We start from the raw sequence: 12,847 nt of genomic DNA on the forward strand, positions 1-12,847 counted from the left end.
GCTCTGAACCTTTATCTACCTGTGGTCGCTCTGTCTTCTGGAGTGATCTGATTGGTTATACATCAAGAATAAAACTCCTTTAACATCTGTAAACAAAACAAAAACGTATCAACAAAGTTTTCTGTTAGAGTTTGTGCTCTTCTAAGTTTAACTCCAAGATTTTAAATACTTTCATTTACTGCAAATGAATATCTACTCCAAATGTCTCACTAATAATCATTATCAGCCTTAAAAACCCACAAAACACCCCTCTATACTGGACCACACTTAGTACAGTCTGGTTCCCCCTTCTATAAATCTGCTTGGAATCTTCCACTTCCTGTTTGTCAAAGTGGCCTTCTACCTGGACAGGTTTTGTTGGAGCTCATGCAACAAACATTTTGGGTAACTGCACTTTAATATGGATGGATGACACTGAATTAGAGTCTGTTTTAATGAGACTGAGTTAAGATGTGTAGCTCTGTCATTAAATAGGAAATTATTTCTCAGAATTCACAGAGAAAAGTCTGAAATGTTTGCTAGGTTAGCATCCCACATGTTCTTTGGCTCAGCTAAAGCTAACTCTCTCCAACTTCTGGATCTCTTGAGTTGCTTGTTGTTAAAATATCTTGCTAGAGGTGCTGAAGCTCAGAAAGTCTGAGATGTTTGTTCAAAATAAGCTCATTCTCAAGTCTGATCTGAACTGTCCTCTTTTGTTTGAACTTTCCCTAAACTTAGCAGTTAATGACAGAGCAGCACATCCAGACTCAGTCTCATTTATGTGTAGATTAAACTTCAGTGTCATTCATTGATGTTAAAGTGCAGTTTTTCAAATGTTTGTTGCACATGCTCCCGACCAAACCAGTCCAGGTGGAAGACGATGTGAAGAGAAAGCTCCAGAGGATGAATATCACACATTTACGTTGGAAATAAATGTCCTTTAATTAGACATTGTCATGCAGAAGTTGGATTTCCCTTTAAAGATGTTCAAATCTTTGAATGTTTTGTTGATGTTGGTTTCTAAATGTTTTCTGACACTCGGCCCCAAAGATTAAAACCTTCTACGGCTCACAAGCTGCAACAATTCACACATTATCAACTATCTTTCTGACTAAACTAAGATAAAAAGTGAAAAACTGCCTGATTCCTGCATCATGAATGTAAATCTTTTTGGTTTTTATGACAGTAAACTGAATATATTTGGGTTTGACATTTTATAAACCAAAACAAGAAATGAATTAGTGGAGAAAACAATCAACAGATTAATGGACAAAGAAAATGTGTTTTCCAACATATATGGCTGAATTACTCCAACATTAAAAGATACATACAATTTTAATTCAATTTTATTTATATAACACCAATTACAGGTCAAATTGTCTCAAGATTTTTTGTCATAGTTAAAATATGACAAAGTAAGAAATTTAAACCTCTTGACTAATCCAATTTATTATTTGGTTTTTAAGAGACTAATGGACAATTAAAATAAGTTTCTCCACTAAAACTAATAAACATGAGGTCAAATAGAAGGAAGAGTTTTAAATACTGCAGTCCCACGACGACAAGAATAAAGTTTGTCAACAAAAACTAAATCTGCTGGTGGATTCCATTAAAGTCCTAATAAAGGATAATAAAGTGTGATACTAAAGGTTTGTGGTGCTAAAAATCTCCAAATAAAGATATGAAGTTGAACATCTGGATGGAGGTTGATAAAAGTTGACCTTCTTTCATTTCTCTGGAGCGACTCCATGGATTTTATGGATGGTGGTTAAAGACCTGCTCTTCTAGTGGTCTTCCTTCTAGTCGCTGTAAAAAGTCAGTCCATCCTGGCCGACTTCAACACCTCTTCATGACAACTTGTTCTGCCTCCGACCTGGTGGAAACTCCAGAAACTGGGGAAAACCTGTGGAGACTCGAAGAACTCGTGGGGCGGGGGAAGGTGTGGTGGGCGGTGTGGGGAGGTGGGGGAGTAGAGGGGGGAGGCCGCCACCCACCTCCCCGCCTACTCTCCGCCCTGACTCCACCCAGACTCCGCCTTGGCTCCACCCATGTGGTGACTTCAGGAACTACGATGCCAAAGGGACGACGAATTTATTTCTTTGTATCTGATCTGTAGCTCAGTGAGTTAAGGATTTGCCTATGGAGCTGCAGGTCGCTGGTTCAAGACCAGACACTGCTTAAAGTTTTCTCAAAATCCTGACAAAGACAAAGAAAGAAAAGTGCCTGTGGCGGGTCTTGAACCTGTGACCTTCCACTCCGTAGTCTCTCCTCTTATCCTCCTGAGCTATTCGCTCAGATACTAATTCTTCTTTTTTTTGCGCATTTATCATCTATTTTTTGTCGTTTTCGAGTTTTTTTTTAACTTGAGTCTCGACTCGACCGTTTTTCTCAGGAGGTTGGACTTCAGCCTTTGTGCTGGAGGGTGGAACCCTCAGTTCCAAGACTTTCCAAAGCCTCCACACCTCCCAAGTCCTCAGGACCTGAGCTTTCACACAGTCTGAGGGCTGAAATTTTCTAAGTCCCACAGGAGTTCTCTGTTAGATTGAACCTTCAGACAGTCTGAGGACTGATATCTTCTAAGTTCCTGCGTAGTTCTCTGTTAGTTTGAACCTTCAGACAGTCCAAGGACTGATATCTTCTAAGTTCTTGCGTAGTTCTCTGTTAGTTTGAACATTCAGACAGTCTGAGGACTGAAGTTTTCAAAGTTTCTCAGTACTTCTCTGTTAGTTTGAACTTTCTGGTTAACAGAAGCCTTAAAACTTGTGACCATGAGTCTTGATTTCACATTTAGACCATCCATCTGAGTTTTTCTCAGACCTTCACCTGTGGGTTTTTTAGAAATCCTCAACAAACTTTGATTCTCTTCACTGAACAGTAAAGTTTGTGGAGATCAGAAGGTAACATTAGTTTGATCAATGCCTTCAACTACTAGTAGACTTTATCTGGAAAGCAGTTTTCTGAAATGAGTTCTTAGTAAATCTGTCCACAATCAAAGCAAGAACTTAGAAAGAGCAAATGTTTGAAGAAACAACTTGATGTTTTCATTTCAGACTAGAAAAGGCTTTAAGACCTTAATCTGTTTTTGCTCTTTTTCATCATTTTGTCTCTTCTGTTTAATTTAATCTTCTAAAGTTTAACTGGTGTCTTTTCAAATGTTTTGTCTTTAGTTTGATTCTTCTTAAATGTTTAGTTTTGCTCTTTTCTCACATTTTATTCTTTTCTAATATCTGATTTGATTTCCAAATGTTTTGTCTTTTTAATGTTTAATTGTTGTTTTTTCAAATGTTTTATTGGCTTGTTTGAAAAATTTCCTTTTCTTTCCAAATGTTTAATTTTTTGATTAAATCTTTAAGGTTTTTCTTTTTAAATGTTTTACCACCTTTTAATGTTTAATTTTCTTTTTAAATGCTTCATTGTATTTTCTGTTTAATTCCAATTTAAAGTTTTATTGTCTTTAAGATTAAATTTTCTAACTAAACATTTAATTTTTTAATTAAATATTTAGTCCTTTTAAAGGTTTGATAATCTAATTAAATGTTTTGTATTTTTTCAAATATTTAATTATCTAAAATATTTCATCTTTAATGTTTAATATTTTTGTTTACAAAACTTTGTTTAATTTCATAATTACATGTTTTGTATCTTCTATTTAATTATCTAATTAAATATTTTGTCTGTTTAATATAATTTAATTGTATTTAATGTTTAATTTTCTTTTTAAACAATTTATTGTTTTAAATACTTTTATCCTTTGATTTAATTGTTTTTTTAAATGTAGTTTATTTCTTTAATCTTTTTTTCTGTCAGGATTTTAACCCCAACCTTAACAATGAAACAAACACTGAAATCACAATGAAAATACTTCTGCTGCCACAATCATGAGTTAGTCAATTATTCAGTTTATCAATTCAACTTTATTTGTTTAGCACCTTTCACACAGATGACAAAACTAAACAAGCAAAGAGAAAAAACTGCTAAAACTATGACTAAAACTCAAAAACATATTTAAAAAAAAGATTTAACACGGTAATAAAATGTGATGTGTTCAGGGGATGGAGGGAGTTTATTGAAGTCTTCTTGGGCTCACATGGGAAATCATTTAAAATATAAACTTGATATTCAGTCTAAGGAAACTGGAAACTGCAGAGCGACAGAAGAAGCAACAATATCTCCTGTTTTCTCCTTTAATGAGTCGACTCTTCTTGTGCTTTCAGACCAAAGAACTACAGACTCTTCACAACCTGCTCAAACTCTTGGTACAGGACCTCACCACACGGGTCAAGAAGGTTTCTGTCTCATTTCTACTCTGAAGCTCACCTTCTCCTGCTCAAACTGCTGACAAATGTTTCTGCTGCTCTAAAGTCTGGTCTCCAGAACCTCCTAAAAACTCTCAAAGTCTTTTCTGCTGCAGGTTGCTTTGTAGAACTGTTCCAGAAAACCTCACTAAACCACATGGAGGGGCCTCAAGATAGTCGTCCAAATGAAACCATACAAAAACCAAACTAGCACAACCCAAACACTAAAGTCTCCTGCAGCCTACCAGAGAACCTCTGAGAACAGAGAATCAGGACAGGAACTCTTACCTTCTGGACAACCAACGTTGGTTCTCAAACAAGAATACAGAATGTGTCTGACCAAAAACCTCTGAAGACTCACTACAGCCAAGATAAAGACACAACTCACCTGCACCAAATCCACTAATCACTGCACACATTAGCACCATGTGATAACTGTGGCTAAACAACCACATTTACCAAGACAACTATCCAGTACAAAGCCCTAAAACACACCAAGAAGCACATTAAAGACGATTTTACTGCTGGAAGCTGCAAGCCCACGCCTAAAGAACAAACTAAAGCAATGGAACCAAACCCAGTTCAGTGGTGAAGAGAAGCAGAGGAAATGTTTGTCTGCAGCTAAATAAAGCAGGAAGACACTGAGCTGCTCAGGTGTTCCTGATAACACCAAGCAGCCACCTGGACAGCCAATAGGAACACAGCTTCCTGGAAGTCCAGAGGGCGGGGTTAGTCAAGGAAATTTATTTTAAATTTGAAGCAGAAAGTTAACAAAGAAAGTTGAAAACCACCTTCTGATACCTGAAATCTCTGAGTTTTCACACAAAGAACACCTGAACATGTCAAACTGGCTCCATAGTAGAACCATCATTGTAAAAACATCATAGTATGGTGTGTTGCTCAAAAAACATTAGGACCCTGCTGTCTTGGGTCGCTGAGGAGCAACACAAAAACAGGACAAACGCTGGTTTCCAGGGGGTTAGGAGGATATTTATTTGAAAGAGGAAGTTTACAACAACACAAGATGTGAGCAGAAAAATCACAAAGTCTGTCTTTAGTTCAGCTGAAAATATTAGTTGTCAGAGATTGAAGCATCTGAGGGCCTCTTCAAAGGAAAACGTAGTTGATGAAGGTGTTCTGGAGCAGGACCAGAAAGACCATGACCAAGAAATTTTGGACGACATACTAAACTATGACGTTTTTGTCACATTTTGGACGACATACTTTTTCATGGCCTCCTTTACATTATTTCATCATATGGCACGTTTTCACAACATGTTGAAAAATCAAAAATTTTTTTTCGACATAGTATACTATGGTGTTTTTTTTGCGCCAAAATTCATGATGATTTTTTTTTCAAAGAAAACCTTTCTGGAGTGTTTTTCACGGCCTTCTTTACATTATTATTATTTATTTCATCATATGGCACGTTTTTACAATATGTTGATAAATAACATTTTTTTTCGACGTAGCATAGCATGTCGCTCTAAAAACGTCATAGAACAGCCTTTTGTCCACAAAACGTTGTTTTGTCCCGGCTGTCTGAAGTAGGTGACGAGCAACACAAAAACAGGACAAACGCTGGTTTCCAGGGGGTTAGGAGGATATTTATTTGAAAGAGGAAGTTTACAACAACACAAGATGTGAGCAGAAAAATCACAAAGTCTTACTTTAGTTCAGCTGAAAATATTAGTTTTTGTCTTTTTTATTGACCAAACTTTTCAGAAAGTAGATGAAGAATAATTAAAGCTCTCATGTAGAAGTCCAACTTATTTTGGATCCTTGTGGAGAGTTTAATCTTAGAGTTTGTAAAGCTGTTGAGTTTTTAGAGTCACATGGATTGTTTTGACATTTAATAACCGAGTCCTGCAATAAAATTACAGTTGTGGATTTCTGTTATTTAGTCTGGACTAAACAAATAACAGCAGCATAAATCTCAAACGTCATTATGAGGAGTCTGGATTGAGGTTTCTCACTTGATAATGATCAAAACATGAAATTTAGGTTGGTTTAAAGGAATATTCCACCTTAAATCTTTGAATGTTGACCTAAAAGGTTGGTTTCAGGAAGTATTCCACCTACAAGGTCCTCACACATCCACCTTAAAGTAACATTCCACCAAAAATCCTTGGACATGCACCTAAAATGTTGCTTTAACTGAGTATTCCATCCAAAATCCTCAAAGAGACCCGAGGGGCTGGTTAAAAGGAATATTCCACCTAAAACCTCAAATATAGACCCCAAAGGGTGGTTTAGAAAAAATCCTTCAATGTAGACCAAAAAAGTTAGTATGGAGGAATATTCCACCTGAAATGTAGACCTGAGAAGTTGGTTTGGAAGAATATACCATCCTAAACATCCTTAAATGTAGACTAAAAGATGGTTTGGAAGAAAATTCCACCTAAAATCCTCCAATGTAGACCTAAAAGGTGAGTTTAATGGTATATTCCACCTAAAATTCACTACTGTAGACCTTGGAGGTTGGTCTGATGTTATATTCCACCAACATCCTTGAACATAAACTTAAAAAGTTCATCCAAAGAAATATTCCACCAAAAATCCTTCAATGTAGACCAAAAAATCTTGGTGTAAAGGAGTATTCCACCTTAAATGTTGACCTAAAGGATGGATTGGAGTAATATTCTACTGTAAAATCTTCCAATGTAGACCTAAAAGGTTTATCTGATGGTATATTCTACCCAACATCCTGGAACATTTACCTAAAAGGTTGGTTTAATAGTATATTCCCAGAAGAACCCTTGAACATCGGGCTTAATGGTATATTCCACCCTAAATACTAGTACATTTACCAAGAAGTCAGTGTAAAGGAAATGTAGCCCTAAAAGATTGTTTAAAGGAATATTTAAACGATTATTTTCATTATTTAATAATCTGTTATCAGTCAGAACCCTGGCAAACTTATTTTCATCAGTTTTTTAGTGGAAGTCACAAATAAAGGAGCTCTTGGTTTTTCCCGGCGTTACTGAGTCCAAAGCTGCTGTTTCAACACAGAACGTTCACATGCATCCACAAACCTCTCAGCACTCAAACACCCACAGACAGGAGGCTGGCTGGACCGAGGCTCGGCGGCGTCCTCAGACCCACGAGTCGGGGAGTCGCTGAACTTGTTGGTCCGGTTTGAAGGCCTCCGTGTGGTCCAGTAGAAGTCCACGTAGTCGGTGTTGGCTTTGAACTGCAGTGACTGGCCACCATCAGGTGGACCGGCTCGTCCTCGTAGGACTCCTCCTGTAGCCTTGAGGGAACCACAGGAACATTCAGTAGCTGTTGGAGTTCTTCCTGTCAGGCTCATGGTGGAACGGCTCTGAAGAATCTTGTACTTGTCTTATCTGGAACAATCTAACAGCCTAAACTGTTAACAGCAGTGTAAAGAAGCAAACACACAGGCATAGATTAGGACTTAAACTAGATTTATTTATTTATTTTTTTAATTCAATTTTATTTATATAGCGCCAATTACAGTCAAATTGTCTCGAGACGCTTTACAGAACCCATATGGCTGACCCCCAGAGCAGCCCTAAGGAGACAGTGGCAAGGAAAACACCCTTTTAACAGGGAAAAAAACCTCGAGCAGAACCCGGCTCTAATGTGGGGGGACCCATCTGCTGCTGGCCGGGTGGGTTGAGAGGGACAGAAGAGGTAGAAAGGTAGAGATAGAGGGATGGAGGTAGAGGGGTAGAGATAGAGAGGTGGGGGGGTGGGACACAAGGACCATAAAACACAGCCACACATCTGAAGCATCCAGCATCCAGCTCTGGGACCAGGGACACTCGGAGAAAGGACACAGAAAGAAACAGAGTGAATGTAATGCAATAATGGTATATATAGTAAATACATAGGTAGTTAGAGAAGGGCTCAGTGCATCCAGAGAGGTTCCCCAGCAGCCTAGGCCTATAGCAGCATAACTAGGGGCAAACTAAAGGGACGTCAAGAGGGGAAGTCAGTTGTGCAAATGAAAACCAGCTCACCCCGTCAGGGTCACCCAGTCAGCCCTAACTATAAGCTTTGTCAAAAAGGAAGGTTTTAAGCCTGGTCTTAAAAATAGAGAGGGTGTCCGCCTCCCGAACCCAAACTGGGAGCTGGTTCCAGAAAACAAATTTTAGAAAACAAATCAGCTTAGAGGCATTTGTTCACACATGTGGCTGAATAGGAGGCCGTCCAATCAGATTGGAGGTCTTCATTCTGTAGGTTGTTTGTTGGGTGAGACTCTTGGACCTCCATCAGCTGACGTGGATGTTTGATGGTCTTCTTCTCTAGTGCCAGATGATTCATCCATGAATTCAGCAGCTACAGACTGAAATGAAGCTCATGCTGCCGTCATTGAATTCCTGTTCCAGATCAAATGTTCAGAGCTCACCTTGAATGCAGCCGTCTGCTGTCTGATAGTTTTTCTCATTGTAGTCTTCAATAAAGTCTTTTTCCTCATGTCAGGATGTGGTGAGACTCTTTCTCAGTCGCTGCAGACGTCCCTCATTGTGCATCTCCAGAGAAGAAACAGAAAAACTGCTCACTGCTTCAGCATCAAACGCTCTCCAGCATTGAGAGTGTTTTAGGAATTCATTCATTGTGTTGTGAACTTTGAAGGAGCAGAAACTTTACAGCTGCCAAAGATACGAGCTCCAATTCTGGATGTTTTAGGAAATGAAGTTCATCAAATGAACACTTGATTTTTGCTGATAACTCTCATTAAATTACTGAAGAAATCCAACATAAAAACCTGTAAACTCTCAGGCAGCTTTTGTTAAAGTTTGTCTATAATTCTATCATCATGTTCTGGAACCAGGACTCTGCAGAAGTTCCTTCAATCAGATACTTGTGTGTTTCTATTTAAGGCCTCAGGTTTGAACGTACAGCAGAGGATTAGAAAGGAGTGATTTTAAAGTTTAAATCAGTCCAGTAAATGTTTGGAGAAAAATGATTAAAATTTGGATTTAGATAGATTTGTGTCACATAATATTGTAGAGTCTCACTTAAATATATCCAAATGAGTTCAGTGTATTTACATTTTATAGAATATTTGATTTCTTAATCTCAATACTGTAGGGTCTGACCCTAAATATTAGAATAATGATGTCAATTTAAATAATCAGAGTCATAAACTTTAATCAGCTAAACTTACAGAATAAATATCACTGCACAATCTTAACCTGAACATTCATATTATTGATGTAAATTTACATCAATCATGATATTCTAGAGTCTTAACTGCAATATTTCTAACATTAATCTTTTTGTATTGTGCTGATAAACAACAATAACCTGACTTTCAGATAATATTTATTGTCTGTGATTATGAGACTAAATTCCTCCACATTCTGGAACTTTCCATGCAGCAGCTGTAGGAATAAATAAAAATAAAATCTCTTCATTTCCACATTATGCACATTTATTTATTCTTAATATCTCAGACTGAATGGTAGCTGGCAGTAAAAACAAACTCATCTGATGGACTGAATTTCCCAAAATGGAAACATGGACAGAATTTAACACTCATGTATCCATGGCAACGCTAAAGTTTCTGCTTCTTACCAAAGTTCACAACACAAGTAATGATTTTAATGTAAAACTTCAGGGATGACTGCTAACCATAAGTATTCTGATCAATACTTCATGATCAATATCAGGACAGATGTTACAGTTCCAGCTCTTCCATTAGACTGCAGTTATTCAGAGAAATTAAAACATCACATTCCTCATAAAAACTAGATGGGACTTTCATTAAATAAAGTGTTGGTGAATAAACAGTGTAAAAAGTGCAAAGCAGCTCCATTAAATCAGGAGATGTGAGATTTCCACAGCATGGATCACCATCTGCTGTGTTGATTCATAGCTGAATGTCAGAATGAACTGAGATAGAAAAGCTGCTTTGAGCTGCAACATTACGGTCTGACAATCCAACACCATCACAGTTTTCATCTGGTTGTTTTGCTCCAACATGCTGTGAAGTTCAGTTTTTACCTGAATCAATACAGAGATTCTATTTCCAACCAAGACTGGAATAAAAATTAGAATGTTATGAGGTTATTAATGCAACTAAATCCTTTCAGATGGAAGGATTTACTTCTAAGTTCTAATTCAAGTTTCAGTTGGAGCACATTGCATCCACAAAGAAAAACAGTGAAACCTTCATAGCAACATTTAATAAACCTACAGCTTCCCTGTTGGCTCATTGGTGGAGTTTGTTACTGAGCATCTGAACCTTAAATCCAGTGAGACGACCATCTTCAGTCCAGGCCAGTCAGAGAACTTCAAGACCTTCCATCTGCTGGACCAGATGTGGCATCATCTCCCTCTGAACATCTGGATGACAGGAGAAAAGACAGAAATCAAACACAGATCACACAAATACAATTTATTCACTTTCATCATTTTATAAAAGTAGCATGAACTTTATTAAAACTTGACAACATCAGTAATGGAAGTAAATGTTTTTATCTCGTGTTGAAGCTAAATTTAAAGACAATTTTAATGACAGTTTATCCTGAGAGGAGTGAGAATGGAGCTTTTCTTTCCTTTTTAGAATATTCCCTCAAAATATTCTGTTTATTATTGGCTTTAGAAGCATTTTTCTTTACTTATTTATTTTTAGATACCTCAGACTGATGCACTTTGCTAGTTTGCAGATAATTTCATGTACAATGACAACAAAGATCTTCTATTCTAACATATTTTGCTAAAACAAGAACTGAAACCTTCTCAACCATCTCTCAGTCTGCAAAATTCCAGCTGTGACAAAGAATTATCTGATGTAGTTATTATTATAATCTTTACTGAACTAGTCCTGGAATTAATAAAAATCTGTATATGGATATGATTTTCTCTGATGGGACCACTAAAACTGCATACAATAAAGTAAATCTCTTCTGCACTGCACACATACTAGACTTTTGTATAACTCTGGATGTCAGAGTAAAGGCAGACAGATCCACCGATCAGCCACAACATTCTGACCACTGACAGCTGAAGAGAACAACATCCATCATCTTGTTCTAATGCAACGTTCTGCTGGGAAACCTTGACGTTCATGTGGATGTTTGACATGTACCACCACCTAAACACTGCAGGACAAACAACCCCCTAGTCTCCATGGCAACAGCAGTCCTTGATGCCAGCTGCCACCCTCAGCAGGACAAATTAAAACTACTCAGGAGTGGTCCGAGGAACACGACAGAGCTAAGCTGTTCACCTGGGTTCCACACTCCCCACATCCAGATCTGATGGAGCATCTGTGGGATGGTCCAGGATCAGCCTGGTCTAGGTAGGACCCACCCTGCAACCCACAGGATCCACAGAATCCACAGGATCCACAGGATCCCCAGAGGTTCTGATAAACCACTGGGTCAGAGGAGTTTTAGCAGCATAAAGGGACCAACACAGCATTAGTCACGTGGTCAGAATGTTCTACTGTTATATTGTCATGCTGATTATATGATCAGTAAATGTTACCATCAATTATAACGTCCACATTGATCAGGAAAAAAAACAACTATCAGTTCATTCAGAAACTGTGGGGTTAAACCTAAAAACATAGACCTCAACAGCAGTTTGTTTCAAAGCAGAACACCAGCTGGTTTTCACTAAAGAAGCTTTCAGAGCAACAACTAAATGACAGTTTTGTTCTCATTAAGTTCACAGAGTCAGAATCAGCCAAAATAATGTTTACACACATCAGGAAAAGAAAAACTTTTATAAATATTTCATTTAAGTACTTCTACACATATAGATTCCTCTTTCTAAGTTTGATCAAATCACGATAACTCTGTGTCCTGTTGTACGATGTTTTCCCAACAGATGGCGCTACCTCATGAATGGAGCATCAACAAGTGACGTCTACAACACAACAGAAATGTCTGGAAGCCAGTGGCCACCACTTTGAGCACCTCTTGTAATTGTAGAGGCCAAAGATAACTTTTATTAATCTCATGATGTCTGAATAAATTTGGTATTGAAATATTTATGCTAGTTTTTCTTTTCCTGATGTGTGTAAACATTATTTTGGCTGACTCTGTATGATGGGTTTCTGACAGGTCACCAGGCAACATCTTTTTATAATAATGACAAACATACCTGCATTCTACAGGAGTGATTTTCCTCATGTGCAGGTAAAGATGTGGGAGGAGCTTAGAGATGACAGGAGCAGGAGTCATCCTCACTAATTCAGCTTCCACCTAGAAACAGAAAGACCACAAACAAACTCACTGATATACTCTCAAACGTTCAACCTCACAGCCTCAAAATATCTGTTTAGGAAGTGTTGTGTTTCTAAATTCTGCTGAAAGCACTGGCAGACATTCTCTTACAAGGTTGTGTAAAAAGCAGCCTGTCCTCTGAGCTACTGACAAATCTTCCTGAACAAAGTTTCTACGTGTAAATCAGCTCAACAAAAACTAAAGCCTCAGTCAGAGATAACAGGTACCACAGATTATAAACAACTTTCTTTGTTAACTCAGACTTTCTGCTTCAACCTCACATAAAAAGGGGAGTTTAACTCATCAGGTGACTGAAAATGAACGACTTGTGCAGTTCTAGATCCAAAAGTAGGATGTTTCAACTCA

At 37.8% G+C, this 12,847-nt stretch overlaps 1 long non-coding RNA gene across 1 annotated transcript; it reads right to left on the bottom strand.

The window, feature by feature from the left end:
- Positions 1–7,685: 7,685 nt before the first annotated feature.
- LOC129347895 (uncharacterized) lies at positions 7,686–12,349 on the bottom strand. Its single transcript, XR_008600218.1, has 2 exons — positions 11,479–12,349; positions 7,686–10,592 (listed from the first exon to the last, which is right to left on the bottom strand). It is a non-coding gene; the product is annotated as an uncharacterized LOC129347895 (long non-coding RNA).
- Positions 12,350–12,847: the final 498 nt, after the last annotated feature.

Source organism: Amphiprion ocellaris, chromosome 21 (genome assembly GCF_022539595.1).
Source record: "Amphiprion ocellaris isolate individual 3 ecotype Okinawa chromosome 21, ASM2253959v1, whole genome shotgun sequence".
Lineage (NCBI taxonomy): Eukaryota > Metazoa > Chordata > Actinopteri > Pomacentridae > Amphiprion > Amphiprion ocellaris.